We start from the raw sequence: 18,582 nt of genomic DNA, 5'->3' as shown, positions 1-18,582 counted from the left end.
ATTAGTAAATATACAATCCATTCCTAAACAAGTCAGCTCACATTTGGCTGCATGGCATCAAATTTTGATACGCCGCTCAAAATCACACAACACGGTTTCAGTATGCATTAGTCGGCGCCAAGCTTTAATGAATCTTTTCATTTTACACTGCACGAATTCATGTTCCGTTAAACGTCTTCACATTGGACTGCATGGCATCAAGTTTTTATACACCGCCCTAGATTACACAGAGTGGTTTCAATATGCATTAGACGGCGTCAAGTTGTAATAAATCATTTCACTTTACACTGCACGTACTCATGTTGTGCTAAACGGCTTCACATTGAGCTGCATGGTATCATGTCTTGTTGGATGATTTCATTTTACAGTGCATCGCAACAAGTTTTTCAATGCATCGTTCCATGTTTAAATGAATGGAATGAAGTTTTGTATTAAATGGTCTCAAAATGCAATGCGTTGAATGCAAATATATTGGACGGGATGGAATTTTAGACTAGACGGTGTTGAAATGCACTGCACTGACTGACTTCTTTAGAAATGGATTGTATATTTACTAATTTTGGCGGTAACCGCCACCCATACTACTTTTCTCTTCATTTTATATCAGTTTTATCATACCTCTTTAAAATAGGGTAAGGATTTGTTCTCTGAAATGGGTCTAGCTATGTTTGGTACCTCTTCAAAAATGTCAGTTTTATATAGAATATATAAGAATACTATTTAGTGTAGTGTGACCTTTATAGTACTTTCTATTATGTTAATCATAATATTATATAGTCAAACCTATGACAAATACATGAGAAAACAATTATCAAACATTGAATTTAACAAGAAAAGAACACATTTTATGTCCATAACAAAAATGTGGCAGCCATATTTTAATAAAAGGAATTATGACCCTTTAACCACACACAGCCTTATTTTTCAAACAAGCTAAAATCTTAATTAACAATAGTGCCAAAATCTTGAGTGACATACCATGATTTTTTTTTATTCATAACACAAAAGGAAATTGTGTCTGCACATAATGCAAAGGTAACAAGAGCTCCGCCAAGTGGGGCAATATACGCCCGAAGGGTTACATCCAAGGATGGCAGCAAAATTTAAAGAACTTGTCTGTTGAAGCCCAAAGGATATGATCAACAAAGGGAAGAAATTCAAAAAAAAATTCTAAGTTCACAAAAAAATCATTACCAGGTACAGGTATGTCAAAATACACCTAAAAATTGGAGGTACCACCCATGATGTACCACAGAAAAGTGGTCTTGGTTTTTCCCTACGGCCAATAATAAAAAAGTTTTAAAATAAGCTATTTATAGTAACATAAAAGGGAAGTAATTAAAAAAAAAAAACAAGAAGCTGTGTTCAATAAACGCTTGATGCCCCCGGTGGCATCCTTGTCGATACAAAGCAACCTAAGTCCAAAACGAGGTCAAGGTCAAGGTCAAACTGAGGTCAGGTGATGTTTGAAGATGAGGAATGGTCACAGGTTACATCTGTATTAGTATCAAGTCATTCTAGTAAGGGGTAATGATGCTAGACGAAACGGTCCCATTTGGTTAACCAAGAGATGGCCCATACAAAACAACCTAAGTCCAAAATGAGGTCAAGGTCAAGGTCAAACTGAGGTCAGGTGATATTTGAAGATGAAGAATGGTCACAGGTTACATCTGCATTAGTATCAAGTCATTCTAGTAAGGGTTATTGATGCTAGACGAAACTGTCCCATTTGGTTAACCAAGAGATGGCCCATACAAAGCAACCTAAGTCCAAAAACGAGGTCAAGGTCAAGGTCAAACTGAGGTCAGGTGATGTCTGAAGATGAGGAATGGTCACAGGTTACATCTGCATTAGTATCAAGTCATTCTAGTAAGGGGTATTGATGCTAGACAAAACGGTCCCATTTGGTTAACCTCGTATGGACGGACGAACGGACAGATGGATTGATGGATGGATGGATGGATGGATGGATGGACAGACGAACGGACAGGACAATCACTACATGCCTCCCGCATCAGTAGATGCCGGGGGCATAAAAATTACTGTATCTTGTTAACAAAAATTGGATCTGCCAAATAAAAACAAGAGCACTGCTGAGCAATATACATAAAGCAAAGTCATATATGACCTTTGACCCCTAAGTGTGACCCTGACCTTGAACTGAGTCATCTCAGACATGCCCTCTGCATGTCGTCTCCGTGTGGTGAACATTTGTGCCAAGTTTCTTTGAAATCCTTCAAGCAGTTCAAGAGTTACAAGAGCGAACATGAAACAAAGTGATATGACTTTGACCCCTAAGTGTGACCTTAACCTTGAAGTGAGACATCCAAAACATGCGCTCTGCACATCGTCTTGGTGTGTCGAGGATATAAATTTTAATCATGTAAAATGTATAACGGGGAAGTTACATGAATTTGAAAAGGAAGCCACTTCTTTTTGTAGGAGGAAAACTGAGCGTGCGCCGACTAGCACTGACTGACGTCTATTATTTGAACAAGAGGGTCATGATGACCCTGAATCGCTCACCTGAGTAATATGAGCTACATGTTTCAAATGTCAAACTGATGATAAAATATTAAGAAAGTCAGTAGGTCACATTCATGGTCAATGAAATTCAGTTTTACGATTTGTGTGCAAAACTGTGTAAGTCTTCAATATTTCAAGGCTGTATCTTAAAGGTGGTCAATCACATTTAAACAACATTTAATGACATTTTTTACTTTTTGTATATTCTGGAAGAGAATTATTTAAGGAACAAAAAGACCGATTACATAGAGTTAAATTCCTATTTGAAATGTATATTTTATTATTTTTATAAAATTTTGTAATTACTCCCCTTTAATATGAAAGTATATAAAAAGCTGGGTATTTCTTTTTATTTCGATACAATGTCTAGTTTTACATTTGCATTTGATAGACATATCAACTATTGAACAATCTAAACCAAAATGCAAGTTTAAAAGCTGTGTGTAGCTTCTGAATTCATTTATTTCCAATCTATCTTGGTTGCGCAACCAAGATAGGCAAAGGGAGGTAATAATAATTTTTCAAACTTGCGTTTCTAATGAATTCCATCTAAATACATAATTTTTAATGCAAATATTTTACAAATATATTACAATATGTCTAATATTTATACATTTCCTTAGGCAAAGTATGTTTATCAAATTTATACTTATGATAAAATAACTCTATCTAGGTTGGGCAACCAGGATAGGAAAATGAAATTTTAAAAATACCTCCAGTGAAAATCTAATTTGTATTAAGTGTTAAGTGAACATAAATGAGTGTAAATGATCAGATGCTAATGTTTCGAACAAATCCGTTACATGGCCAAAATCCGATTATCCACCTTTAAAAAACAAGAAAGTAGGTCAAGATCACAATCAAGTGACATCATATTACTTGGGGTCATCGGGTAATTATAATTAAATAGTCTTGGAAATAGAATCAGATGATTTTTTAAGTATTTTTCCTATATAACTCACATAATAACTAAGTGATACCAGGATGGGGCCTCTTTTAACCCCAGGGGCATAATTGAACAATTTTGGTAGAGGACTACTAGACAATGCATCATACCAAATATCAAAAGCCTAGGTCGTATGGTTTCTGACAAGAAGATTTTAAAAGCTTTTTCCTATATAAGTCTATATAAAACTTGGGACCCCCAGGGCAGGGCCTCTTTTCACCCCAGGGGTACAATTTGAACAATTTTGGTTAAGGACCATAAGACAATGCTACAAACCAATTATCAAAGGTCTAAGAGTTGTGGTTTCAGATAAGAAGATTTTTAAACTGTTTTTACTATATAAGTCTATGTAAAACTTGCGACCCCCGGGGCGGGGCCACATTTAACCCTAGGGGGATAATTTGAACAATCTTGGTGTGTGTATGTGTGTGTGTGTTTGGGTTTAACGTCTTTTTCAACAATTGTTCAGTCATATAAACAACGGTGTCTACTTGTAGCAGTGAGCACAATGCCCAACTTTATAGTGCTCAGCTGCCTCACTGGAATATCACGCCGTACACACATGGCATGATACCCCAACTAGACACATTATACTGACACCGGGCTGACCAGTCCTAGCACTATCCTCTTAATGCTGAGCCCCAAGCGAGGAAGCTACTAGAACCTTTTTTACGTCTTTGGTATGACACTGCCGGGGATTGAACAATCTTGGTAGTGGACCACTAGATGATGCTACAAACCAAACATCAAAGCCCTAGGCCATGTGGTTTTGTACAAGAAAATTTTCAAAGTTTTCCCTATATAACTCTATATAAACCATGTGACCCCCGGGAAGGGGCCATATTTGACCCTAGGGGTATAATTTGAACAATCTTGGAAGAGGACCACTAGATGATGCTACATACCAAATATCAAAGCCCTAGGCCATGTGGTTTTGTACAAGAAGATTTTCAAAGTTTTCCCTATATAACACTATATAAATCATGTGACCCCCGGGAAGGGGCCATATTTGACCCTAGGGGGATAATTTGAACAATCTTGGTTGAGGACCACTAGATGATGCTTTATACCAAATATCAAAGCCCTAGGCCATGTGGTTTTGTACAAGATTTTCAAAGTTTTCCCTATATAAGTCTATATAAACCATGTGACCCCCGGGGTGGGGCCATATTTGTTCCTAGGGGAATAATTTGAACAATTCTGGTAGAGGACCACTAAATGATGCTACAACCAATATCAAAGCCCTAGGCCATGTGGTTTTGACAAGAAGATTTTTAAAGTTTTCCCTTTCGTTGCCATGCAACCAGAGTTCTGCAGATATTCAATATTTGAACAATCTTTGAAAGGGGGCCACCCAAGGATCATTCCTGTGAAGTTTGGTGTAATTCTGCCCAGTGGTTTTCAAGAAGAAGATTTTTTTTAGGAAATGTTGACAGACGGACGACGCACGATGGACGCCGGACATTGAGCGGTCACAATAGCTCACCATGAGCCTTTGGCTCAGGTGAGCTAAAAATACTCGAATAATATGACAGATACTTAATTTTAAACTGTATAGTCCTAGAAAGTATACATTGAATTAACACCAGTTGAAATAATTATTTGATGCATGACTTATTTTAGAAATAATAAAAAAAGTCTACGATTTTCTGGGACAACCCTCGTATAACAGAAGCTCGATCTGGTATGCTGTATTCTGCTCGAGTGGATTTTGCCAGACTGGATCTCATAAGGAGTGCAAGCATTCAGATGTTATAACTTTATCATACCATATCATTAAAATTGATAACTGTCTACAACCAACAACTTCTACATTTACAATCAGGTGTGATTTGTACTAAAAAAAGTTGAAAATTTAGCATTCTGATAATTCAATACTCTCCTGTTATTTGAATATTTTACCTTGACAAATAGGTTTAATATGCAAATATCCGAAATCTACTGTATAATAAAACCTTTTATTAAGTTAGCAAGTTATCAAATACTGATACGATTTCAAATCTGGGAAATTTCCCATACCGATATGATATTTTTTTCAGAGTTAAAATGTAAAATTGTCATCTAAAATGAATGGTCAAAATAACTACTGCAAGTCTTCCTTTATGCTGTCAACTTTCAATTTCAGCTACTTAATTCTAACATTGTTATATTCCAACCATTTAAAAGCATAAATTACACTTTAAGTCTTTCCAATGGTTAACTAAGAATACCAATACTAGAATACTCATGCCAATTCATGAAACACATCAATATATCCTAAATAAACTTCAATTCAGACACAGTATATAATTAAGGTAATAGTTGCATGGGGTTTATTGTGAAACTCTGTAACTTGATTTTGTTGAACTTGAATGGACTATAATGATCATATGGGCTATCAATAAAAAGAAATTATCAAGCATTCACTGTATATTAGCTAATTTCACAATACGAACAAAAAGAAGATTCAAAATTCTCCTGAACACCAAAAAGGCATTTAATATTTCCAACTGTATGAATACCAAAGAATGCAAATTCTTGGTAACGTAAGTAAAAGTTATGATTTCATTTTGTTGACCAAAGATTTCATTGTTTTTGAGAAAAAGGCTATTTTGTAAGGATATGAATTCATGGATTTATTCCAATGATATTACTGTCATTTCCAATCAATCAGTTGTGAAAATGTCTTTAAATTGTTGCTATTTCATTAAGGATGACAAATTTTTACCACACAAATTAAGCAGATTTTTCTTTTCTATACTGTTTCAGCCTGAGGACAAAACCTGATAAAACAACAAGATCAATTAACCAACAAGAGAAATTAAAAGATCCTGTTGTTTTAACAGTGTTAACAGCCTATCAGTAAACGTAAATAGTTAATTTAAAGTTACTTGCTTGCAGCTGGGGCGAATGTATATACTGCACTGGAAAATGATTATAAGTAAAAATGTGGACAGAAAAAATGCACAAGAAATTTGAAATTTATATTCAAATAGGAGAACCAAGAACTGAAGCAAACTCTGAATTACATTTCATCAAAAATTAAAGCTACTGTCAGACAAAGTTTCGATCAGAACATATCATATTATGTTACTGATATAAACAATAATTGTATAAACTCCAAAATCCAAAATAATGGAATTTTTATTTCTGAGAAAATTTATTTTTATAGCTCTTTGACTTAAAATATAACAAGAGCACTGTCTTGCGGGTGCAGATGCTCATCTGATTTTTTTGTTCTCTGTATAATCGAAATACTGTCCTACCCATGATTTTCTAAGTCCAAAAGGGGCCATAATTCTTGCAAAAAGCAAAGTAGAGTTTCAGTACTTGCTGTGCAGAGTCAGCTTTTAATCGCAAATAACTGTTCTAAGTTTTAAAGCAATAGCTTTGATTGTTAAGGAGAAAAGTTGAACTCAACATAAAACTTAACCAAGAAATCTGATACAATGTATTTTCTAAGTCCAAAAGGGGCCATAATTTTTGCAAAAAGCAGGATGGAGTTATATTTCTTGCTGTACAGAGTCAGCTTTTGATGGAGAACAAGTGTTGCAAGTTTTAAAGCAATAGCTTTGGTACTTTAGGAGAAAAGCTGGCCTAAACTCAAAACTTAACCAAGAAATCTTATTTTCTAAGTCCAAAAGGGGCCATAATTCTTGCAAAAAGTAGGATGGAGTTATGTTTCTTGCGGTACAGAGTCAGCTTCTGATGGTGAACAAGTGTTGCCAGTTTCAAAGCAATAGCTTTGATAGTTGGGAGAAAAGTTGACCTAAACATAAAACTTAACTAAGAAATCTGATATTTTCTAAGTCCAAAAGGGGTCATAATTCTTGCAAAAAGCAGGATGGTGTTATGTTTCTTGCTGTACAGAGTTGGCTATTGATGGTGAACAAGTGTTGCAAGTTTTAAAGCAATAGTTTTGATAGTTTAGGAGAAAAATGTAGCGTAATGGCCTCTAAAAGCCATATGGCACCAGTGTTACCAGACTTGTAACCTGTGGTAGAACTTTCACACACATATATAAGATTGAAGACACAATAGTTCGTTTCTGATGTTTATTTAATCCAGGGCACTAGACAACTTTTGGCGACAAGTACCCATACCTTCAGGAAGGGGAATTTTTCGTCGTTTTAAGACAAAAAGGGGAAGTTTTTAGCCATATATATGTTACTACTTTTAACACTTATTAATACTGTTTTCAATCATTTCTAACCAAATGTAACTATATTGCAGCAGTTACCTTCCTTAGAGGCACTATAATATAACTTGAGAGTTCATATCTAGTTGTGTCAAATAACCTATTTTCAGGGGAATTTTCTTCTGAGAAAGGGGAAAAAAAAACATATTATTTTATGAGGGGAATGGGGCCCATATTCAGTCCCAAAAATGGCCAAACAAGTGCTCTGTAATTTCAGGTATTTAAAGAAAGTCATTTAGTACAAGTAATTGTATTGTCTCAGTGTACATCTTTCAAATATTTAGCTACTATAAAATGTTAAGAGCTAATTATGTATATTCTGAAGTTGTCTTTCATGAAATCTACATAACATATTTGGAAATTAACCTAACGAGGCATAATGGTATTTTTGACTTATGTTGGCAGAACCACGATTGGTGGCTCTGCAGCCTCGCCTCCCTGAATGTCTAGTACATAGACCTTTTATATGCACTGGCCAGACTGTTGATTACCAAATTACTACCGTGTTCACACTAGCAGATCTGTTTTATTTTTATCAGGCACTAATTGGCTATAATTGGTATTTGACATTTAAAACCCATCAAAATATAATCTAGTCTGCATCCACACTAGGCAAAGAAATGTGTTTTAAATATATACATGCAATGTTGGAAGTTAACAAATATTTTGCAATAAGCAAAAAAAGGTAACAAAGAAGGAGACTAACAGAAACAAGAAGGAGTCATCAATGTTTAAACTTCTGTGTTCATCTAAGAATTTCTGTTCATTCCATCTATAGTCCATTTTGAGCATTAGCATGACTCATATCGCAATTTAATGTTTGTGTTTCATCAACACTCCAATTACTTTTGCCAGCCATAGCATCAGTTGTTTGATACAAAAGAGAAACACATGATATTCTTCTGCCAAAAGGTAAGATCTGTGGATTTGGGATTGTAAAACCAGTTATAACTCACATTTGCATTCACACTTGTAAAATAATGTAGTATTACTTTTTAATATGATATTAAAACAACCTCCCGAGGTAGTTTTAATGCTACATTACAGAAAGCACTTGACCTTTAATTCATGGTTTAAACCATATATAGTGTGGACGCAAACGAGTTTAAACAAGAGCTGTCACTAATGGTGACAAATGCCCCCCGCAGCGCCTTGAGCGCCTTGACCTTTGACCTGGTGACCCCAAAGTCAGTAGGGGTCGTGTACTCAATACGTTCTATCAGCATGTGAAGTTTGAAGGTCCTGGGTGCAGTGGTTCGCGAGTAAAGTGCCTTCATGCAAAAAGTTAACATTGGCCTCTGTGACCTTGACCTCTCACCTGGTGACCCCAAAATCAGTAGGGTTAGTGTACTCAATAAGTTCTATCAGCATGTGAAGTTTGAAGGTCCTGGGTGCAGTGGTTTGTGAGTAAAGTGCCTTCATACAAAAAGTTAACATTGGCCCCTATGACCTTGACCTTTGACCTGGTGACCCCAAAATCAGTAGGGATAGTGTACTCAATAAGTACTATCAGCATGTGAAGTTTGAAGGTCCTGGGTGCAGTGGTTTGCGAGTAAAGTGACTTCATACAAAAAGTTAACATTAGCCCCTGTGACCTTGACCTTTTTTTTTTTTTGATTTAACGTCGCACCGACACATGATAGGTCATATGGCGACTTTCCAGCTTTAATGGTGGAGGAAGACCCCAGGTGCCCCTCCGTGCATTATTTCATCATGAGCGGGCATAGCGGTTGAACCACCGACCTTCCGTAAGCCAGCTGGATGGCTTCCTCACATGACGAATTCAACGCCTCGAGTGATGCTCGAACCCACATCGATGAGGGGCAAGTGATTTGAAGTCTGCGACCTTAACCACTCGACCACGGAGGCCCCTGTGACCTTGACCTGGTGACCCCAAAGTGAGTAGGGGTCGTGTACTCAATAAGTACTATCACAGTGTGCGACATTAACTTTTTAACACCGTAGCCAATGGGGCTACGGACTTCCAATTTTTTGTAGCCCGACAGAATTTTTCGTAGCTCCACTAATTTTTCGCTCAAAAATGAACAAGACTTTCATTCTAGTAATATTTAATTTCTTTCAATATACTACTGTAGGTTGGTGAATATTGATATATTTCAGAAATTTGTATGAGTTTTTCAGAATTGATTTCAAAATCTAAAACAGTGTTCACAAAATTGTGCAGAAAGTCAAAGACACAGTCAAGAAAAGAGATCTAAACAGCTCTGTAGACATGGTAGACAAGAAATAGCTTGGCAGTAGACTGACCAGGGGTCTCGCTATGCCCATTATTTTTTTGGGAGAAGTCAATTATCCCTCAAACTGATTTAAGGAGAAGTGGGGAGACTTTAGGGAGAAGTTGGAAGACTCCATTAATTTTTATATTTCTACCTCGACGCTGTGAATTGATTCAATGACCACTCATTTTCTTAGTTACATCATTTTACCATACACATTTATACCGAGTCACCACTTGTGTGAACAGTTTCTCATTCAAATAAAACTGAAAGTAAACTGTGTCAAACCTAGAAATACATACCGGTATTCAAATCAATTCATCCATCAAAGTTAGTTTTACGAAGTTGATACTTTACATGTCGTTCTTTTACCATGGATACCAAATAATTGTGTCTATAATTCCAATTAATCGCATATGTAATTGACAATTCTTTAGAAAACGACTCGCATGTGTTGACAATTAAATGCTAATTAAGTGTCAAAGACGTAACCGCGGCACTGATTGGCCTATGACAATTGCCTCTGGTGAAACCGATAATTTTATTTGCTTTCACACTTCTCGCGAAAATCTCACAAGTACCTGAAGTAGGCGGAGCTTAAATTATGCTATTGGCGAGTGTGTATTCAACGCACATTATGACATGGTAAAATTGTCCAAAGATTAGCGGGTGCACATCCAAAAGAAAATTCGGGCGACTTGAATTCGCTTTGAGATTGGATTTGAGCGAAGTTTGAAGCTTCAAAGCAACTATTTTGCTCCCACGTTTGCATTGATCTTTTTGGTAAATTTATTCCTCAGAATTTTTCATAGCCTGACCAAAAAACTATAAAATACACAGAATGGCAACTTGGGATAATCCCGTGTCATCTCGTGTTAGCTATTATCTTATTTTAAAGCGTTTGCCGACTTGATCAATCATGATCAAATCAACAGACGCTTACTGAAGTATAAAACTGGTGGTACGCCCGGCACGTAATAAACCAATTTGAGTCCTTTTTCAAACGAAAACTGTTGATTTCTCAGACTTTCAATCATAGATTCATTCCTTCCCCGTATAGAAAGTACCAATAACATTAAAAATGCACCATTATCATGATAAACAAATGATCCGAAAGTAACCTTATTTCAAAGCGTTTGCTGACTTGATCAATCATGATCAACAGACGCTTACAACGAGATCTCATTCAGTTGTCACGGGATGTTGGCAAGATTTGCTCTATATGCCTTTCAAGTTGCCGATCTGTTTATTTTATAGCTCTTTGGCCCGACGGGCTACGGTCTGCCGATTTTCTGTCGCCCGAGCCGAATTTTCGAAGCCATTGGCGATGGGGCTACCGTTAATGTCGCACACTGCTATCAGCATGTGAAGTTTGAAGTTCCTGGGTGCAGTGGTTCGCGAGTAAAGTGCCTTCATGCAAAAAGTTAACGTTGTGACGAACAAACGAACAAACGAACAAACAAACAAACAAACAAATAAAAACGAACGGACAGACAGTTGAAAACTAATATGCCTCCCTTCAGGGGCATAAAAATAAACCCAAGTTAATATAGGATTAAAAATGTAGTCTGAACACGGTATAAGATGTAGTTTTCCTGGTGTTATGTCTTAACCTGTCCAGAGCTACGCTAACTTGTCAGTTTTATATTTCAACAATTTTAAAAGGTCAAGAGTTTCCGGTGAAAGCCTTTAACTAATTTTGAATGAATATATACTATCCAAGACATTGAATAATTTAGTCTTTTAAAACAATAGCCTAGCCCCCTCTTTTGAAATTACATTATAAAAGCTGACCTAAACATAAAACTGAACCAGGCAATGCCAACGCCAATGTGATGACAATAACTCATCTTTTTTTTCCAAAAATCAGATGAGCTAATAAAATAACTCATTTTTTATCAATTTGTTTTCACTGCTTTACTTTTTTTCTTTTTTACTGTATAAGTAGCTTAAAAAAAAAACCCATAAAAATCACGGGTATCAATTAAATAAAATATTCCATTTTAGGCTGATCTTTACAAAAAATAATTTTTCTAGATCAAGGAACTATTTTACCAAATATTTCTTTCTTTTACTCATTTCTGACATACATTGTAGCCTGTACTGGTAAACATAATTTCCTACACATTTATTATCAGTATAAATATGAACTATCATCAGAACATGCATATATTTTGCATAAAAATAAACAGAAACAATCATATACTTTGAATCTTCTTACTTGTAAACAGGCATCCATTTGCCTTTCCTTTAGATACAAACTGGCCCTATCCATTTTTTATCTATTAAAACATTTTCATTCAATTAACTCAGACTGTCAGATCTGTCTGCACCTTTTTCAATTTTATAACAAACCCCAAAAGAAAATCATTAAATAACAGACCGGCAACTGCGCTAAAGGTCACACTGTAACAACTGCCGAGAACGTCTAAAGTCTTTTACAAGTGGGTTTTCTCATTTAGACACTCCAGTTCACACTCATGATGTACCCGGTACTGCAGCTAATAAGTTAACACTGACACTTTCTTACCTGTCACTTTAAGTCAAGTGGCTATGAAGTGACTGATAGAGAGATAAAGAGAGATAATAGAACAAAATAGATGATAAGATAAGATAAGACATGGCAGTAATTTTACGTCCTTGGATAAGATAAGATAAACAGGTTCTTTTATTTCCTCTATTTCTCTATACAAAGACAAAACTGTAGCCTTATAATGTAAACTATATCCCTGTACTTACTGTATGTTAAATACTTTCCAGAATATATTGCTCCTAAGAAAATCAATTTCAGTTTCTTGTGCTGCATTGGGAATAAGCTCTTCAATAACCCAGTGTTTTATTGCTTAATTACTGGTATATACTTCACCTCTACAAAAGGAGGACAGATTTCTCAGACAAGAGTTTCTAATTGCACTTTCCATCCACTAGCTGTTTAAGTCAACATTAACATTTGTGGGTGACTGTGTTTGGGGATTTTAGGGCTGTGTCAATCAATGAAATGAAATTTGCACACTTAATAAATAAAATTCCTGTTAAGTTGAAATGACAACTTATCTGTGACCCCACAAAATATCCATTTTGGACAAAGCCACGAAAGTTCATGCTGTAGAGTTAAATAAGTTCACAGTATGCTTTATATAAACCTTTAGCATAATATCTTAGACGGGTACACCTTTGTTCGTTATGTTTTCCATTGCATTGCACCAGTCCTGTGTTTCTTGATAATGAACCAGAATTAACCTACTCTACGCAGCTAAATGACAACTTCTCAGCAATGAAACAGATTTAAAGGATGAATGACAGTAGACGCGTTGTCCTATTTTAGCCGATCTTTTCATAAAACACATTCCTCACCCAGGATTCAAACCTGTGACTACGGGGCACCTGACTAGGCATATTATTCTTCAGGGACTACTTTATATTATGCAGATTTTGTGCTGTATCAATCCATCAATCAAACCGACAAGGGAGTTCCCATTCTTTTATCTTGTAAGTGGAAATCCTCAAATTTATATCCCCACAGCCATTTGGGCAAAACCACAAAATTTTATACTCACGAAAGTAAATGATTTTACAGTATATTTCTGTTTGTTAAAATAAATCATACCTTGATTCATAATTATTTCAATACTTATTTTCTATGATTTTATAAATCTGCAGTGGACCCAAGACAGGTATTCATTCTTTACAAAAAAATGTATGATAACAAGAGGACCAAATGATCCTAGGTCGTTCACCTGAGGAACATCTGGAGCCTAGATTTCATCAAAACAATCATTCTAATCAAATTTCATGACTATCCAGTGAAAAATGCAGCTCCTATTGCATGCACAAGGTTTTTCTTTGATTTGACCAGGTAACCTAGCTTTTGAAACCAGATGACCTATATTCAAACTTGACCTAGATTTCATCAACACAAAAAATCTGATCAAATTTCATGAATATCTGGTGTAAAATGCAGCTGCTCCTATTGCATGCACAAGGTTTTTCTTTGATTTGACCTAGTTTTTGACCCTAGTTGACCCATAATCTAACTTCACCTAGACTTCATTGTGGCAATTATCCTGATTGAATTTCATGAATATCCAGTGAAAAATGCAGCCCCTATTGCAGACACCAAGTTTTTCTTTGATTTGACCAAATGACCTAGTTTTGGACCCCAGATAAATATTATATTCAAATTTGACACCTAGATCTCATCAAGACAAACAATCTGATCAAAATTCCACGAATAGCCAGTGAAAAATGCAGCCCCATATTTATATGTAAACCTGACCTAGATTTCATCAAGACAAACATTTTGATAAAATTTCATGAAGATCCAGTTTAAAATGCAGCCCCTATTGCATACACAATGTTTTTCTTTGATTTGACCTAAAGACCTAGTTTTTTACCCCAGATGACCAATATTCAAACTTGATCTAGATTTAATCAAGGCAATCATTCTGATCAAATTTCATGAAGATAAAGTAAAAATGCAGCTTCTATTGCATACACAAGCTAAGTGTGAACAGACGACAGACATCGAGCGATCACAATAACTTACCTGAGCATTGCTCAGGTTAGCCAACAAGAGCTGTCACAGGAGACAGTGTGCTCGACTATTTCAATGCTGGATAGTGAAAATGGGCACATCTGAGGAAGCTGGAGCAGTCACTGGAGTGTCTCACTGACTCCAATACAGATGAAGGTATTGGACAATAACTTATGTTTGTATCAAAGAATTAATAAGAGAGATAAAGATAAAGTTATCAAAACATTAAATAAGTATAATTCTAAGCAAAAAGAGGGCATAATTGATAAAATATTGGTGCAAGAGTGATGCACCTTGTATCATATGATGTGGGTGATGATGTGTAACAACTACTTTAAGTTTGAAACAAATCAATATAGTAATAACTGAGATAGAGTGAAAGTGCACCAAAACTTTAACCTGAAATTCTAAGTCAAAAGGGGAGATAATTCATGAAATACTGGTGCTAGAGTTATGGTCCTTGTGTTATATGATGTGAATGATGATGCTGAACAAATATTTTAAGTTTGAATCAAGTCCTCTCTGTAATAACAGAGATACAGTGAAAATGCATCAAAATTAACCTTAAATTCTAAGTAAAAGATGGCATTATTCATAAAAAATTGGTGCCAGAGTTATGCACCTTGTGTCATATGATGTGGGTGATAAGGTGGAACAACTATTTTAAGTCTGAATCAAATGCATTTAGTTATAACTGAGATAGAGTGAAATTACAACAAAACTTTAACATGAAATTCTAAGTAAAAAGGGTGATAATTCATAAAATATTGGTGCAAGAGTTATGGCCCTTGTGTCATATGATGTGAGTGATGATGTGGAACAACTTTTTTCAGTTTGAATAGAATCCATTTAGTAATAACAGTGCACCAAAACTTGAACCTGAAATTCTAAGTAAAAAGGGGGCATAATTCATGGAAAATTGGTTCTAGAGTTATGGACCTTGTGTCACATGATGTGGGTGATGATGTGAACTATTTTAAATTTGAATCAAATCAATTTAGTAATAACTGAGATAAGAGTGGAAGTGCACCAAAACTTTAACCTGAAATTCTTATTTAGAAGGGGGATAATTCATGAAATATTGGTGCAAGAGTTATGGCCCTTGTGCCATTTGATGTGGGTGATGATGAGGAATAACTGTTTTAAGTTTGAAACAAATCCATCAAGCAATTACAGAAATAAAGAGAAAGTGCATCAAACTTTAAACAAAGTGCAGACGCAGAAGGACGCCGACTACAGGTTGAGTAGGACAGCCCTCCATATTTCGTATAGTCGAGCTAAAAAGGACAACCTTACCAATTACATAGTCCTAAATATAAGATCTGAAATAATTCATGTGAAATTTTAAATAGCTGCGAGATAATATCCAAGGGTGTAAAATCGAATACATGCTACACTTCTTTGATAGTATTCACTTAAAAGACATTGAAACTAGAAATGTGTCCATGGGACACAGATGCCCCCACTACATGACATTAGTCAGGGGCCAGAACCCTACATACTGATTGAATCCGATGCGAAACCCAGGTGCACAACTACACATGCTGACAACATTCCTGTAAACTTGGTAGATTCTAGGTCAAATACTTTGGGCTATGCACGACAAACATTAAAATTGACCAATTTTTTACGAAGTTAGGGCCATAACTCCTACAGACTGGATGAATCCGGACGCGAAACCCCAGGTGCACACTACACATCTGACCATTACAATGCCTGTAAAGTTTTGTGACTCTAGGTCATATACTTTTGGAGCTAGGCACGACACAACATTAAAATGACCAATTTACAAAGTCAGGGGCCATAACTTCTACATGACTGAATGAATCCGGACGTGAAACCCAGGTGCACAACTACACATGCTGACCAACATTCCTGTAACTTTGGTGATTCTAGGTCAAATACTTTTGGAGCTATGCGTGACACAACATTAAAATGACCAATTTTTTACTAAGTCAGGGGCCATAACTCTATATGTCTGGATGAATCCAGACGCGAAACCCCAGGTGCACAATGCACATGCTGACAACATGCTGTAAAGTTTTGTGACTCTAGGTCATATACTTTTGGAGCTAGGCATGACACAACATTAAATGACCAATTTTTACAAGTCAGGGGCCATAACTTCTACATGACTGAATGATCCGGACGCGAAACCAGGTGCACAACTACACATGCTGACCAACATTCTTGTAAAGTTTTGTGACTCTACGTCAAATACTTTCAGAGCTACGCGCGACACAACATTTTCGGAAGGACGGACGGACAGACGGAAGGACGGACAAGAGCAAATCTATATGCGCCCCCCAAAGTGGGGGCATAAAAAGCTTTAAAATATCAGACTATCAGAGACTTCCCCTGGATTGAGAGACATTCTCTCGATCTAAACACTGTCTCTCGTTCGAAAGACAACATGTCTTTTGATAATGGAAATCAATTAAATAATTAAAACTCGTTTTAGAATGCGCAAATTTATTTCAAATATAGAAAATTATCTTCCTTTTATCAAATTTTCAAAATCCAAATTATTTGGGAATTTTGTTTAAGCACTATAATCCTTAGGCAAACTTCTATGAAATGTGTTTCTTGTAAAGTTTACTTGAAATACACATGTAACAAGTTGCTTAAATGAATATAAATAATGTGATAATGAAATGGTTCTTTTAATAATGATTTCATGTTTTTTTTCAACACTTAAGCTTAGGCTACAGTCTTTTGATCAAAAGATATTTTGTCTTTCGAACGAGAGACTGTGTTTAGATCGAGACAATGACTCTCAATCCATAGCCTTACTCATTTGGCTTATAGGGTTGACTTATTTTATGATCTGATATTTTATAGTTGTCATCCCTCTAAACCTTACCCGTATCTGCATTTTACTGTTAGGAAAACGAAGACGCTTTAAAAATCCAAACAAGTCATAATACTAGTCAGACTTACTTGCTTTAATAAATTAAATGCTAATATTCATGTAGAAACTTCAAATGGGTTGAATTTAATTCATATTTTTAAATAAAAGACTTAAATCTTCGAAAATATGATGTGACAGGTGCGAGGAGATATCTACCCTGACACCAGTTTCAATAAACACCAGACTGCAATGACACTAAATCAAAACACAAAATTTACATTCATAAAATATCAGCGAGGCAAGTTTATGCTTTATTGTCAACATAAATTCATTATCAAAGATGTAATCATTACAAATACAATGTACGTGAACCAGAAAACATTTCCAACGGATTTCATTGGGGATTTCCTAACAGAAATATGCAGAATAAGTTTGGACGTGACAGAGACAGCGACAGTCAAAAGTTATCACGCTGTCCCAAAACATCTTATTATTTGGACTACTCAATCTAGGGAAAGTTTTCCACCTGTTGAACATCAAACGACAACTTTTCTCTGGTCTTATTACTGGGAATAACCCGGCCAGTACATTGCCAGCACATTATCATCAGGTAAGCTTGAAGTCCAGCTACCTCTTTAGGTGTTGATTAATTGAATCCTGGATACTCAGGTTACACCAGTCTAAAATAATTTGCAAAATATGAGTTGCAAGGGACCACACCTTTACAAATATTTTTTTCGAAGAAACACGGATCTGCGTTGATAAATAGATTTCAACAGCTTTCTTAAATTCAACGATTATGCAAATCTTATTTCCTCTTTCAAATTTTTGACAAGTTTGTTTTCGACCAGTTATTACTTACCTATAATTTACCTGTTCCCGAATTTTCCGTCTCCGGTTTGTTACCAAAACACTGAGCACTTCCGTGTTGGAGGCTATACAAACGTACACCATCAGGGACGGCTAAAACCAGGGTTACGGTCTTTCCGGAGTGGTAAATATACTACGGTAGCGCTTTCATACTGTTGTGTGACGTTACGCTCTATGTATAGGGCGCTTTTGTTTGCAAAAATCCGGTTTGGGTTTTAGGTTTTGGTTTGGATAAAAAATAATGATAAACTTAAACTGGTTTCTGTTAAAATGAGTTCTTGAACAAACAGGCGGTTTGTATGAACAAAATGACGAATCTAGAAAAACTGGTGAATAAATTTATTCTAAATGGAGATAAATGACAGATTTTGTATCTAAGAGCCAAATATATTAAATAACATGTACTACTATTACTACTCCTCATGTGCCGACACTATTTAA

General features: G+C 35.8%; 1 protein-coding gene across 3 annotated transcripts in view; it reads right to left on the bottom strand.

Moving 5' to 3' along the window:
- Positions 1-18,292, bottom strand: part of LOC123561320 (membrane progestin receptor gamma-like) — a 29,300-nt gene extending 11,008 nt beyond the window's left edge. The window contains exon 1 of one of the 3 annotated variants that reach the window (XM_045353602.2): positions 18,145-18,292. The gene's annotated coding sequence lies outside the window, so the exon portion shown is untranslated. Of the gene's footprint in view, positions 1-12,625; positions 12,648-18,133 lie in introns of those variants that run through there. The other 2 variants (XM_045353601.2, XM_053553346.1) reach the window with 2 other exon arrangements.
- Positions 18,293-18,582: the final 290 nt, after the last annotated feature.

This window comes from Mercenaria mercenaria, chromosome 10 (assembly GCF_021730395.1).
Source record: "Mercenaria mercenaria strain notata chromosome 10, MADL_Memer_1, whole genome shotgun sequence".
NCBI classification, from domain to species: domain Eukaryota; kingdom Metazoa; phylum Mollusca; class Bivalvia; order Venerida; family Veneridae; genus Mercenaria; species Mercenaria mercenaria.
Note: the sequence above shows the minus strand (reverse complement) of the source record. Positions and strands in the feature narration are given on the sequence as shown.